At 34.8% G+C, this 13717-nt stretch overlaps 1 protein-coding gene across 1 annotated transcript in view; it reads left to right on the top strand.

Moving 5' to 3' along the window:
- The first annotated feature begins 5082 nt into the window (after positions 1–5082).
- The window catches only part of LOC138315025 (zinc finger CCCH domain-containing protein 10-like), a 133829-nt gene continuing 125194 nt past the window's right edge, over positions 5083–13717 (top strand). Inside the window, exons 1-2 of the mRNA XM_069255743.1 lie at positions 5083–5229; positions 5669–5712. The gene's annotated coding sequence lies outside the window, so the exon portion shown is untranslated. The remainder of the gene's footprint in view (positions 5230–5668; positions 5713–13717) is intronic.

Here is a 13717-nt window from a genome sequence, read left to right as displayed (position 1 = left end):
TCCTGTTCTGTCTACAGGGAGTGGCTGTAGCCGTAGTGGTACCGGACAGATAAAGATTAGCACTTGTTTACAGCTGACGTCAAAAACAACAATATCTTGTGATTAAAATATTTTATTATTTCAAAGAATAAAAGACTAGTCAATAAAGTTCTAGATGTAAAGATGTTTTTACACTTTAAAAAAATTGTTTTTCAATTTCAACAAAATTTTATTTCAGATCCGCCCAGCTAGTTTTGAGTAGGAATGATGATGATTTGGTATCTCAGTCGTTATTATTCAGAGGTGTGAAGTTCAAACCTCTGTGTGGCTTCTACATCTTCTCTGTGGTAAAGGGGTTTAGCTTCTGCTGTTGCTCTGAGGCAGAAGACTTTGAGGGAGGATCGGTCATTATTATCAGTGACAAGGTCAGCTTGATTGGAGGTTCTGGGGTCACTCTACGTTCTGGTCACTACATTTTCTACTCTTCTGTCGGAAGTCTTGCCTACTAAACTGATCTGATATGATGTATAACTATTACAATCTAGCTTTATATTAAAATCCTAGATTTGAAAGCCAGGTTTGTATGTGACTGAGGATATCAAACTTAAACCACCAGTGACCAGAGAGAGCTATAGGGTACGTTGTTTTGATAGTACTGCAAAAACGATTCAGAAGCTGCATAAGAGTGAGATGTCTTTGATCAAATGTTAATGGGCCTTCAGAGAGACCTAGCAGAGATGGTACTGACCTCGTTACCAATAGCAACACTATCTTGGCTTTTATAATGGTTTTCCAGATTCTCATAGTTAATGATTGCTCTTTGCATAGGTATGATTCTTGGGGGGGGGGGGGGGGTTAAAGAGAATATATTGCTTTTGAACTTTGGGTTGATTGGTTTATTTTAATTTCTTTTGTAGGTGCCTATAGAGAGGTTACATTGTACATTACGATTTGAGAAGGTTGTCTTTTATAGGTGCCTATAGAGAGGTTACATTGTACATTACGATTTGAGAAGGTTGTCTTTTGTAGGTGCCTATAGAGAGGTTACATTGTATATTACGATTTGAGAAGGTTGTCTTTTGTAGGTGCCTATAGAGAGGTTACATTGTACATTACGATTTGAGAAGGTTGTCTTTTGTAGGTGCCTATAGAGAGGTTACATTGTACATTACGATTTGAGAAGGTTGTCTTTTGTAGGTGCCTATAGAGAGGTTACATTGTACATTACGATTTGAGAAGGTTGTCTTTTATAGGTGCCTATAGAGAGGTTACATTGTACATTACGATTTGAGAAGGTTGTCTTTTGTAGGTGCCTATAGAGAGGTTACATTGTACATTACGATTTGAGAAGGTTGTCTTTTGTAGGTGCCTATAGAGAGGTTACATTGTACATTACGATTTGAGAAGGTTGTCTTTTGTAGGTGCCTATAGAGAGGTTACATTGTACATTACGATTTGAGAAGGTTGTCTTTTGTAGGTGCCTATAGAGAGGTTACATTGTACATTACGATTTGAGAAGGTTGTCTTTTGTAGGTGCCTATAGAGAGGTTACATTGTACATTACGATTTGAGAAGGTTGTCTTTTGTAGGTGCCTATAGAGAGTTACATTGTACATTACGATTGAGAAGGTTGTCTTTTTAGGTGCCTATAGGAGGTTACTGATTACGATTTGAGAAGGTTGTCTTTTGTAGGTGCCTATAGAGAGGTTACATTGTACATTACGATTTGAGAAGGTTGTCTTTTGTAGGTGCCTATAGAGAGGTTACATTGTACATTACGATTTGAGAAGGTTGTCTTTTGTAGGTGCCTATAGAGAGGTTACATTGTACATTACGATTTGAGAAGGTTGTCTTTTGTAGGTGCCTATAGAGAGGTTACATTGTACATTACGATTTGAGAAGGTTGTCTTTTGTAGGTGCCTATAGAGAGGTTACATTGTACATTACGATTTGAGAAGGTTGTCTTTTGTAGGTGCCTATAGAGAGGTTACATTGTACATTACGATTTGAGAAGGTTGTCTTTTGTAGGTGCCTATAGAGAGAGGTTACATTGTACTGACATTACGATTTGAGAAGGTTGTCTTTTGTAGGTGCCTATAGAGAGGTTACATTGTACATTACGATTTGAGAAGGTTGTCTTTTGTAGGTGCCTATAGAGAGGTTTCATTGTACATTACGATTTGAGAAGGTTGTCTTTTGTAGGTGCCTATAGAGAGGTTACATTGTACATTACGATTTGAGAAGGTTGTCTTTTGTAGGTGCCTATAGAGAGGTTACATTGTACATTACGATTTGAGAAGGTTGTCTTTTGTAGGTGCCTATAGAGAGGTTACATTGTACATTACGATTTGAGAAGGTTGTCTTTTGTAGGTGCCTATAGAGAGGTTACATTGTACATTACGATTTGAGAAGGTTGTCTTTTGTAGGTGCCTATAGAGAGGTTACATTGTACATTACGATTTGAGAAGGTTGTCTTTTTAGGTGCCTATAGAGAGGTTACATTGTACATTACGATTTGAGAAGGTTGTCTTTTGTAGGTGCCTATAGAGAGGTTACATTGTACATTACGATTTGAGAAGGTTGTCTTTTGTAGGTGCCTATAGAGAGGTTACATTGTACATTATGATTTGAGAAGGTTGTCTTTTGTAGGTGCCTATAGAGAGGTTACATTGTACATTACGATTTGAGAAGGTTGTCTTTTGTAGGTGCCTATAGAGAGGTTACATTGTACATTACGATTTGAGAAGGTTGTCTTTTGTAGGTGCCTATAGAGAGGTTACATTGTACATTACGATTTGAGAAGGTTGTCTTTTGTAGGTGCCTATAGAGAGGTTACATTGTACATTACGATTTGAGAAGGTTGTCTTTTGTAGGTGCCTATAGAGAGGTTACATTGTACATTACGATTTGAGAAGGTTGTCTTTTGTAGGTGCCTATAGAGAGGTTACATTGTACATTACGATTTGAGAAGGTTGTCTTTTGTAGGTGCCTATAGAGAGGTTACATTGTACATTACGATTTGAGAAGGTTGTCTTTTGTAGGTGCCTATAGAGAGGTTACATTGTACATTACGATTTGAGAAGGTTGTCTTTTGTAGGTGCCTATAGAGAGGTTACATTGTACATTACGATTTGAGAAGGTTGTCTTTTATAGGTGCCTATAGAGAGGTTACATTGTACATTATGATTTGAGAAGGTTGTCTTTTGTAGGTGCCTATAGAGAGGTTACATTGTACATTACGATTTGAGAAGGTTGTCTTTTTAGGTGCCTATAGAGAGGTTACATTGTACATTACGATTTGAGAAGGTTGTCTTTTGTAGGTGCCTATAGAGAGGTTACATTGTACATTACGATTTGAGAAGGTTGTCTTTTGTAGGTGCCTATAGAGAGGTTACATTGTACATTACGATTTGAGAAGGTTGTCTTTTGTAGGTGCCTATAGAGAGGTTACATTGTACATTACGATTTGAGAAGGTTGTCTTTTGTAGGTGCCTATAGAGAGGTTACATTGTACATTATGATTTGAGAAGGTTGTCTTTTATAGGTGCCTATAGAGAGGTTACATTGTACATTATGATTTGAGAAGGTTGTCTTTTGTAGGTGCCTATAGAGAGGTTACATTGTACATTACGATTTGAGAAGGTTGTCTTTTATAGGTGCCTATAGAGAGGTTACATTGTACATTATGATTTGAGAAGGTTGTCTTTTGTAGGTGCCTATAGAGAGGTTACATTGTACATTATGATTTGAGAAGGTTGTCTTTTGTAGGTGCCTATAGAGAGGTTACATTGTACATTATGATTTGAGAAGGTTGTCTTTTGTAGGTGCCTATAGAGAGGTTACATTGTACATTACGATTTGAGAAGGTTGTCTTTTGTAGGTGCCTATAGAGAGGTTACATTGTACATTATGATTTGAGAAGGTTGTCATTAAGCACATGAATTTAGTTTGACTTGTTATATCTGACTTTGGTTTGGTTGATTGGTATGTGACAATATCAATGGGGCCTTGGTTTGATTCTCCATAAAACAATCATGAACAACTTCACAAGTCTGCATGAGGTTATATCATTAGCTGATCGCAAATATGGCTAACTTTGTTTGGCAAATATACACCAGTTGTTCCTGAAATATTAAATAGAAGCTATTGTTTAAATGTGTAGAAAGACTTTATAAAACAGGAACTGTTTTGCTAAATGAAAACTTGTTATTGAACACATGATGTATGTTTTTGAACATAAGACAAATAACTATATTATGAGATTGGTGTTCTGTAAACTGGATGAGTTGCAATGTCCGAACACAATGACATATCAATCCTTTAGTGAAAGTATTGCTTATATTCATTGTCTGACTTCTAGATGTCTAATGTAATACTGTGTATAGGCACTGGGCAGATTCATTCATCAGGAACTGGTGAAAGCTTTGTTGTCAATTTATTGTAAACCAAATCTCGTGTAACATTGGAAGGTAATGGAGGATTTTTGCAATGCTGTTGAACCACAGACTGAGAAATGATAATTTTATACCCCAGCTCCTAGTGATAATGGTTACCTCCCTTTACTGGTCTGAGTGAAGTATGTCATATGTTTTACTGGTTGAGATACATTTGACTCAAATGCAAATGGAGCAATACTACACCCCACACACAGTATGTGGGAGTCTGACCGTAGTCTCTGAGAAACCCATTAGACAGTGGCTAGGATGTCAGTGGACCTGAAAATTAACATGTTTGTTTTAGATTTATCGTTGGGGGCCATATCACTCAGTTTTCTCATATGTATCTTTTATTGATATAAACACCATTTCTTTTCATGCTTTCATAGTTCCAAAAATGTTCCAATAAAGATCTTCAAAATGCAAACTTTATATAACTTGTTTCCAACGTAAGGCATTTTATATAATTAGGTCAAAATAGTGATAAAGTCTAATTTCACCAAATCGCCTTTTGCTTATTGTCATGTATGTGTCTATATCTAAATAATTTACATTTTCAACTTATCCAAAACTACTGAAGCAAGTTCAATCAATTTTTTCACAAACCTTCTATAGCCTAAGACCAATTGTAATTGTGAATTATATGCTTAACACCCCCAGGGAGCTGTGAGAGAGGCAAAAAGGGATAAAATTGTCTTCAATTTCAAAAGTCTTCTCCTAAACTCACAGAGGTTGCCTTATAGCTGTTGATAGGACATTGAGAAAAATTAACCAGCCAACCAGTGGACGGCGCTGTGGAGACTTAAGCTGTTAGGTAGTAGTCTGTTATATATTACAGTGGTATATATAGTAATGTTATTTTTAATGTCTTGGCACTAGACATGCTAAATGCTACAAAATACAAAGATTGTTTTAGTTGTATTTTGTGTGTATAATTATATAGCTATTATAGTGAAATTGGGATAACCTCCTCCAGATTTGTACTAAAATTTGATTTCACAAAAATAAATATGCTGCAGTATATTTGCTTCTATTGATTTTGAACTCTGTACTTAGATCTTTAGAAATGGTCTGAGGACAAGTTATAGCCCAGGATATATGTTATGACAGCTGGTGACTATTGTATCTAAGTGATATAATATTCCTGGTTTATGGAATGTGTCTGCTACCATCACAATGTTTAGAGAGTTTTATTAGGAAGTGATTTATTGGCCCTGGTCTGTTTGTCTAATTTCCCTGGTTTTCTCTTCCAGAGCGGCTGTCTGTCGGTACTTTGAGGCTGACCGTTACAGGAAAGGTAGGCTCAAGTTCATCAATTATAGCTTTGTCTCCGGTGTTAAACAAACATACCAGACTTTAATGGTCAACTCAGCTGTAAAACCAAGGCCAATTCATTCTACACATTCTGATGTAAAAATTACAAACCTTTGAGACTGACTCCCAAACTATAGATACATGTATAGGTAAAGATTCCATTGAAAGTGTATCCTAGGGCTTAAAAATATATATAGACATTGTGATATGTCACTTTGCATTTTAGGCTAGTTTCTTCTGCAATTTCAGGTTTCAAAAATTTAGAATGGTTTGGTAATTAATTCAATGGGTATACATTGTTGCATGGATACTATAATTGCTTGAAAATGCATTTGTATTTCCTTACTTATTTTTTTTCAAAAGTCATCATGAGAGAAAAAAATTATTGAGTTAGTGGTTAAGGGTTTCCTGTGACAGATATTGTCTAGAGAAAACCACAGGACTAAAGTATGTTGTTGAAGGGACTGGATCACTTAGTTATTAGAAGAATGAGAAGTTAATCGTGGATTTTAGGGGCCCTAAGTTTACAGAATAGTCTGAGTTGCTTCCCTTTATATGATAATTTTTGACAGTTATAGGTACAAAAATGTGGGTTACAGCTTATGACTTGTTAAGCATAACAATTTGTTCTATAATGATTTTTAAGAAGAGGGATAACATCTTTGTAGGAAACCTTTATTAACCATTAACTGAAATGTGTCAGGCAAGGGTAACGCAGGAATCTGTAATGGACAAAATATTTAATTCCGATTTAGATTAATTTTAATAATATTTTAAAAAAAGAAATATTTCAAATTTTGAAATTTCAGGTAAGCATTTCACTCAATTGCACCAGAGCTATGTTTTCTGTTCGACTGTACTTTTAGTAAAAACTGCAAAATATTTCATTGTATAAAGATGATATGAACTGACATCATATATAATAGTTAGCAGTTAAATTTAATAAAAGAAAAGTAAATATTGGATTAAGTGTTCCTTAGGTGAATTAGTGTACTCTTAAGGACCTCTGTGGCAAAAAAGTTGGGGAAAAAAACTAAAGTTTAAACTCAATTATCTGAATTATTATCATTTCTCTTATATTTTCTCTTCAATTTGTATAAAACATATTGAAATAATATTTAAAATGGGTTTTTTGTGGTAAACAATGGAACACTTGCTTCACATTAATGTTGGGGAACCTCACTGTTAACGAACCCATACCTGGTGATGTACAAGTGCCTATTAGTCCAGGGAGTGAGATATATCTAAAATACCTTTGACATGTATAGAAATATATCTGTATTACGTCAGCTCCTAAATAAATTATAAAAAAAAGGAAACAAAACCACATTTTGCAAATTTTTGATACCCTACCTAGCTTTCAAAAAGATTTAAAAGTCAATGTAATAATTGTATTAGCTATGACATTACTGATTATTTTACTAGATTATCTCCCCTTGAAAATTTGGTCCATATATTGGTTTATAAACAAAATTTTCAAGTAACCTTGATTGATATTTACTTCTAATATTCTAGAGTCAGTTCATAAATTAGGTGGTACTGATCTGTCCAACATTATATATCACCATTGGAAACAGAAGGATTCCCAAATAAGGTCATAATGTCAACTATAAAACTTTCCCACAGTCTTCCTAAATGAGTTAATAAATATAAAACAATAATTGAGTATCTCCTGACAAAGGCAATACACTAAACACATGTTTGGACACTGACACAGAAATTTGACCCATGAGGTCAGCGAGGTGGACAAGATGTTTTACAGTTGTCCTGACAGGTTACATTCAGGTAAGTGACATGTCCAGGTGAAGGACAGGTAAGGATTATTGTTGGGGTCAAAAGGTCAAGAAAGTACAGTGCACCACCACCTTGTAGAGTGCATAGTAATTACAGTACTTAATGCGTCTAACATTCCCTCGAAACGAACGCAAAACGCAAACGAAATGTTAAACGAAAACGAACGAAAACGCAAACGAAAAACGAAAAACGCAAACGAAAAACGAATAGCGTAAAACGAAAAACGCGTTTCGTCAAGCGCTAAACGCAAAACGAAAAACGCAAACGAAAAAACGAAAAACGTAAACGAAGTGAAAGCGTGACCGGAAGACCAGAATGCAATCATAAATGTCGATCGGGACTCCGGTAGCTTAGTGATCCGGATTCTGAAAGCGATGTCTATTTTACGTTCGCAATTTTGATTTAGTACGATTTATCATTATGAAAAATATATCTTGTCTTAGAAAATATGCAATTGTTATAAATATATTACCAATAAGTATGTGATTACGTATATATATCCAAGCATTAATACATTTTTTTTAACTTATAAAGCGAGATTTTAAAAATAATTATAAAACATGCATGTGTACAAATAGTCTTCAATCAATGCTAGTATTTATAAGTCTGCTCTGAATTTGTCAAACATACTAGTACTGTTTTATAGAAATTATCAGTTTCAGAAAAGAAAAACACTTCAGAAGAACTTCTTATTTTAGTGTAGGTATTGTGAACATGTACGTTTGACTACTGCAAGTATAAACCCTAGGTCTAGCGGTTAGGTAGTTATATTTTACATGTATATATATATGACTCCAGAGGAGGTCCCCGTACCGGCCGTTATATAGATATCAATGTGGACACTCACTTGTAGCATTTACCCGACCCATTTGGAGGTCTTATATAAATTTGCTTTATAATTCACGGACAACACATGTACAACACTCTACCCCTCTCCATCCCCACTCCCCCTCTCGATTTACCTGCTTTCATTTATACCATTTGTTATTTGACAGCGGCATATTTTGATATTGTGTCAACTTGTATCACACCTGGTCAAGTGCAGTCACCCATGAACAATGGCTCACTGATACGTAACCTCAGCCCCTCACATGTTTATTTAGGCTACGATGTATAATACGCGTACGTGACCCCGTGCATGTACATGTACCAAAGCATACCACAAAAACAACAATTTTGTGTTATTCTAGTCATTACAGAAAACCAGCTCTATGGTGTTTTATTCCTCGTGTGTTTTGTTACATCAACATACCAATAAAATACATGATCAATCATATCAATGGCCAATACGTGTAAATACAGAGATACAGTTGAATGTACATGTATCAACTGTCAGTTCGTGTTGTATATGTATATATATATATAAGTCAATTATGATTTGATATCTATTGACTTCGGTACGTTCTTAATTTCACATAAAATATGTAAAAAAAAGTATTCGTTGTATGGTTGAGATATTATTAATTGTGTTATTTTATTATTAGAATAGTGTGTATCACTAGAAAATAATGTGATCCAATGCTAACAGTGATGAGTCGGATATAATTTTTTTATAATGTATGCACCAGTGAGTTATATATATATTATGACCAGCAGTACGGCGTCCTGTGGCGTGAGTTCACACCTGTCTGTAATCCCTCAGTCCACTTTATCGAGCCCCGCGGGTGTTACAAGTGTATATTGTACCTGTCCCCCTGTAGCACATACACGTGTATAGCTAGTACTATATAAGACCTTGCAGAAAGGTATACAAATGATCATTACTATCAAACAATGTGTGTAGGTTACATGTATCAAATGTAATTAATGTCTAGATACAAAAGGATTTTTTTAAAATTTATTTGTGTATGTTTACTACATTGTCCAGAACACGTAAATTTATCGGCCTACACCGTCGTTTGACTCCACTTTTAGTTTAGCCAACACATGCGCAGTCAACCATTCCTAATCAAATATCAATGAATAACATCCGGTAAACGAATTGGAACGCAAACGCACGCAAACGAACGAAAGCCAAAACGAATCAAAACGCAAACGAAATCGAATCGAAACGCAAACGAACGAAAACGCGAAACGCAAACGAAAAACGCTCGACGAAACAAAACGCAAACTAAACGAAAGAAACGCAAACGAATCTAAAATGCGTTTGAGGGAATGTTAGACGCATTAAGTAATTATATTATAGATACAATTATCTCTATGGGATTCTTGCTTCATTTTAGACACCACTTTATTTTTATTCTGTCGTATCACAAACTGGTTTTCTCAAGAAGTTTTTGGAAAAGGTACCTTCTGGACCATTTTGTTTGAGTATTCTATGATTTAGTCAGCAACAATTAGTACAAAACAAAGACTTGTCGAATAATTAAGGTATAGGAAAGATTATTTTTGATGCTTGCATAACTATAATATATATATATATATGTATTTCAGCTTGAGGGACAACATTAGAACCTGTGTATAAAATAAGGACATTAAGAGATGTAGGTCCTCCAGGGTGAGATGAACAAACCATGTGTTTAGAATTATTGTTAATGAAATTCTGCATTGCCTGTCTCAAACAAAAAATATTACTTATGTTTATCATTTTTGACCTTCAGTGCATTTAGTGCATCTTCATTAATATATTTTAACAAAGCAATGGGACAGTGTTTATTGTAAACTGACATGTATATTACTGTAAAATGGAAAATGTTGCGTTGTTGAATTTTAATTGTCATTTTAGTATCCAATTAATTAATGCACTGTTTCACACCTCGAAATTTTATTTTGGAGAAAATTAAATTTATATGTTAATTAATTGCAATTAAAACAACAATTAATTGATTTAGGACATTAATTTGTATACAGGTGGAAAGACTATATTATTGTGTGAGTCAAAGGTCACTGCATCATCATCATCAATAAAGCCAACAGCTAATTTCTATCTAACACTGAGGATAAATATTGTTATATTTCCACAATAATCATGGTTAGAGGAGTAAAAGGTGTGTTAGAAGTGTTTATCAATACTGTAACCTCGTGCTGGGGTGGTAAATAAACGCTGGGAATGAGGGTGATTTATTGTGTCGATTGACATGGTAGGACTGTGATTGGCTAATGAATTCCTTCTCCTTCGTCCCTACTTAGCCTTCCGATGGCAAAACTGACATCCAAATATTAATCACAATTAATGAGCTTGGCCTGTGTGAGAGGCTGTACCATTAGCTTTATACACACTACACTGACTATCCTACCATAACATAGATATCATTTGTCTGATTTCTCTCTATCAGTACCTATATTAGTATTTAGTTGATGTAGGAAGTTTTCTTTTGGTATCCAGTTCATGTAGGAAGTTTTCTTTTAATATCTAGTTGATGCAAGAAGTTTTCTATTAGAATTTAGTTTATGAGGAAGTTTTCTATAAGTATTTAATTGATATACCTATTAGTATTTAGTTGATGTAGGAAGTTTTTTATTAATATTTCATTGATGTAGGAAGTTTTCTACCAATATATAGTTGATGTAGAAAATTTTCATTTTTGTATCTAGTTGATGTGGGCCTTTAAGTGTTTTCCTATATAGTACCTTTGAGTTCTGGTGGTGTTATTTATATATCCACAGTGATGTGTTTTATAATCAAGTCATTAATTTATTTAATAAACAGGTTGAGATCATAATTAGAGACATATGTGATATATACTACAGATAAACAATAGGTGGCATATCTAAGTACTTTGTGATAAATTTATTCAATTTGCGGTATTTTCATAGCCTTAATTTATAGCCTTTTCTGTTGCCTATATATATAAGTATACATCTAATTCAACTACCCATTGATTTTCTAATTTTCTATTGCATTTTGTTGTTGTAGGCAACTTAATAACAAGAGGCCCAGAGGGCCTGTATCGCTCACCTGGTTTGTAATGCCAAGTAATGTTCTGGATACAGGTTCATTGTTTCTTTTTTGAAGGAATTTGAATATTTACCTCTAATTCCCCTATTGGGCCCTGCCCCTCCTGCCCCCCGGGGGTCAGAGCCAAAATTTATACATGTTCTGTTCCCCTTCCCCCAAGGATGTTTGTGGCCAAATTTAGTTACAATCCATGCAGAACTCTAGGTCAAGTAGCAGTTTATAGGATTTACTTCAAATTCCCCTATTGGGCCCCGTCCCTCCTGCCCCTGAGGGGTCAGAGCCAAAATTTATACAAATTCTGTTTCCCTTCCCCCAAGGATGTTTGTGGCCAAATTTAGTGACAATCCATGCAGAACTCTAGGACCAGTAGTGATTTATAGGATTTACCTCAAATTCCCTATTGGGCCTCGCCCCTCCTGCCCATGGGGGGTCAGAGCCAAAATTTATACAAGTGCTATTCCCCTTCCCCCAAGGATGTTTGTGGACAAATTTGGTTACAATCCATGCAGAACTTTATGACTAGTATCGATTGGAAATGTTGATGGACAGATGAACGGACGGAAGGACGGATGACAGACGCTGCGCCATGATATAAGCTCACAGGCCCTTTGGGCCAGGTGAGCTAAAAATGAAATTACATATAGAGAAGTTGGTATTTAATGTGTTTGATTATCAACCTTATGAAATGTAATCTTTACGAAAATATGAAATTATGCAGCATGACAAACAAAACAAGAATGCGTTGGTCCATTGGTTTGTAAAACCAATTTAAAAGATTGACAAGAAATTGTACAGTGGAGCCTATAAATAAATCAGCACTGTGCTTTGATTTGAATATCATTGTATTCCTCCAACAATTCAAGGGAAAATGCTTGCTTAGGGTTGTCATTAAAATTTAAACCAAGCAGAACATTTAAAAACGTTTGTACCAAAACAAAGTTAGAAAATTCCAACCTCGTATTTCCCTGCAACAGTTAAATTGGCTGTGCAAATTGCTAGGCAATAATCAGCTGTTCACGTCGTTAAACAAATCAAATTGACGGGTATTGGAGAAGGATTGTAATCAAGTGAACAAGCTTGCTTAGGACCAAGTTACCAGGTTAGACAGAGCTTTTCACTATGATCTAATTCCACTTTTTTATTGGGTTGCATTTTCAAACTGTCATACTATTGATTAAGGAAAACTCTTTACTGTTGTAGAGATTTCTGAAACCACAGACTTGCTGGTATTTCAGCTGTATTTATGTCTTTACTCTTCACTAGCATTCTTAAGAACTAAAAGTTTATATGGTTAAATTTACCAAGTATGTACTAGATACCTCTTCAAATGAAAAAATCTTACAACACAAAACAAAAACAAAAAAAAGCTTAAAGTAAGGTCAGGGTGGTCAAAACCAAATAAATTATTTAGTTTGCATACTTAGGACAGCTCTTATGAGGAAGTTTGCTTAATAAATACTAAATGGTAGGTAGATAATTTCTGCCTTGGTAGTCCAGCTTTTATTCACCATCAAAATCCCCATGAAGTATCCTTGAATAGCTTAAAAATGGATGAAAAAAGTGTAAAATTGATAAACTAAAAGTATCTAATATCGATACTATTGTGTTAATTAACTTTGTCATTCAGCTTGGTGAAGAGATATAGGTTGATTGAGAAAATGACATCTGCTATTCTTGCAAGCGGCTATATAAATTATAAACAAGATATTGAGTTGAACATTTAAGTAACTATATACGAATTGTGAGGGGTCTTATAGTGTTAAGAATTCAAGGACAAACTTAGCTTAAACATCAGTGAGGAATAAGGGTGCTTTAGTTTGAGCAATGAATAATTTACTAGTGAAATACACCGTGTGACTCTATGTTCATCAAGTACACCGTCAGCCTTCTGGTAATGACATTCTACACAAAGGTGGTGAGGCTGATTCTAAAACTATCAACCTTTGTACCCTCACAAATTCATTGTGCTATACGAAAAAAGGAAATTTAATTATATGTAATGAGGTTTGAGAGAGCACCAAACAGATAATTAAAATTTTTATTGACAATGTAGTTTTCAAACTGATCTACCATTTTGAACCAACAGATTTATTGAACTGGAGAAATTTCACATGCAACCTATCAGTTTTTGTTTTAAGTGGATTTGATTATGGTTATAAGTGTAATAGATTATAAAAAGCTCCTTTATTAAACCATTCCAGGATGGCCAATGTGGCAACGCATTTGGCTTGAATATATAATAATATAAAATTTCCAACAAAAACTTTTGTCTTTGCCCTCTTGGTGGCCTTTGTAG

The sequence above is a fragment of the Argopecten irradians genome, chromosome 2 (genome assembly GCF_041381155.1).
Source record: "Argopecten irradians isolate NY chromosome 2, Ai_NY, whole genome shotgun sequence".
NCBI lineage: Eukaryota > Metazoa > Mollusca > Bivalvia > Pectinida > Pectinidae > Argopecten > Argopecten irradians.
This window is presented reverse-complemented; position numbering and strand designations above follow the sequence as displayed.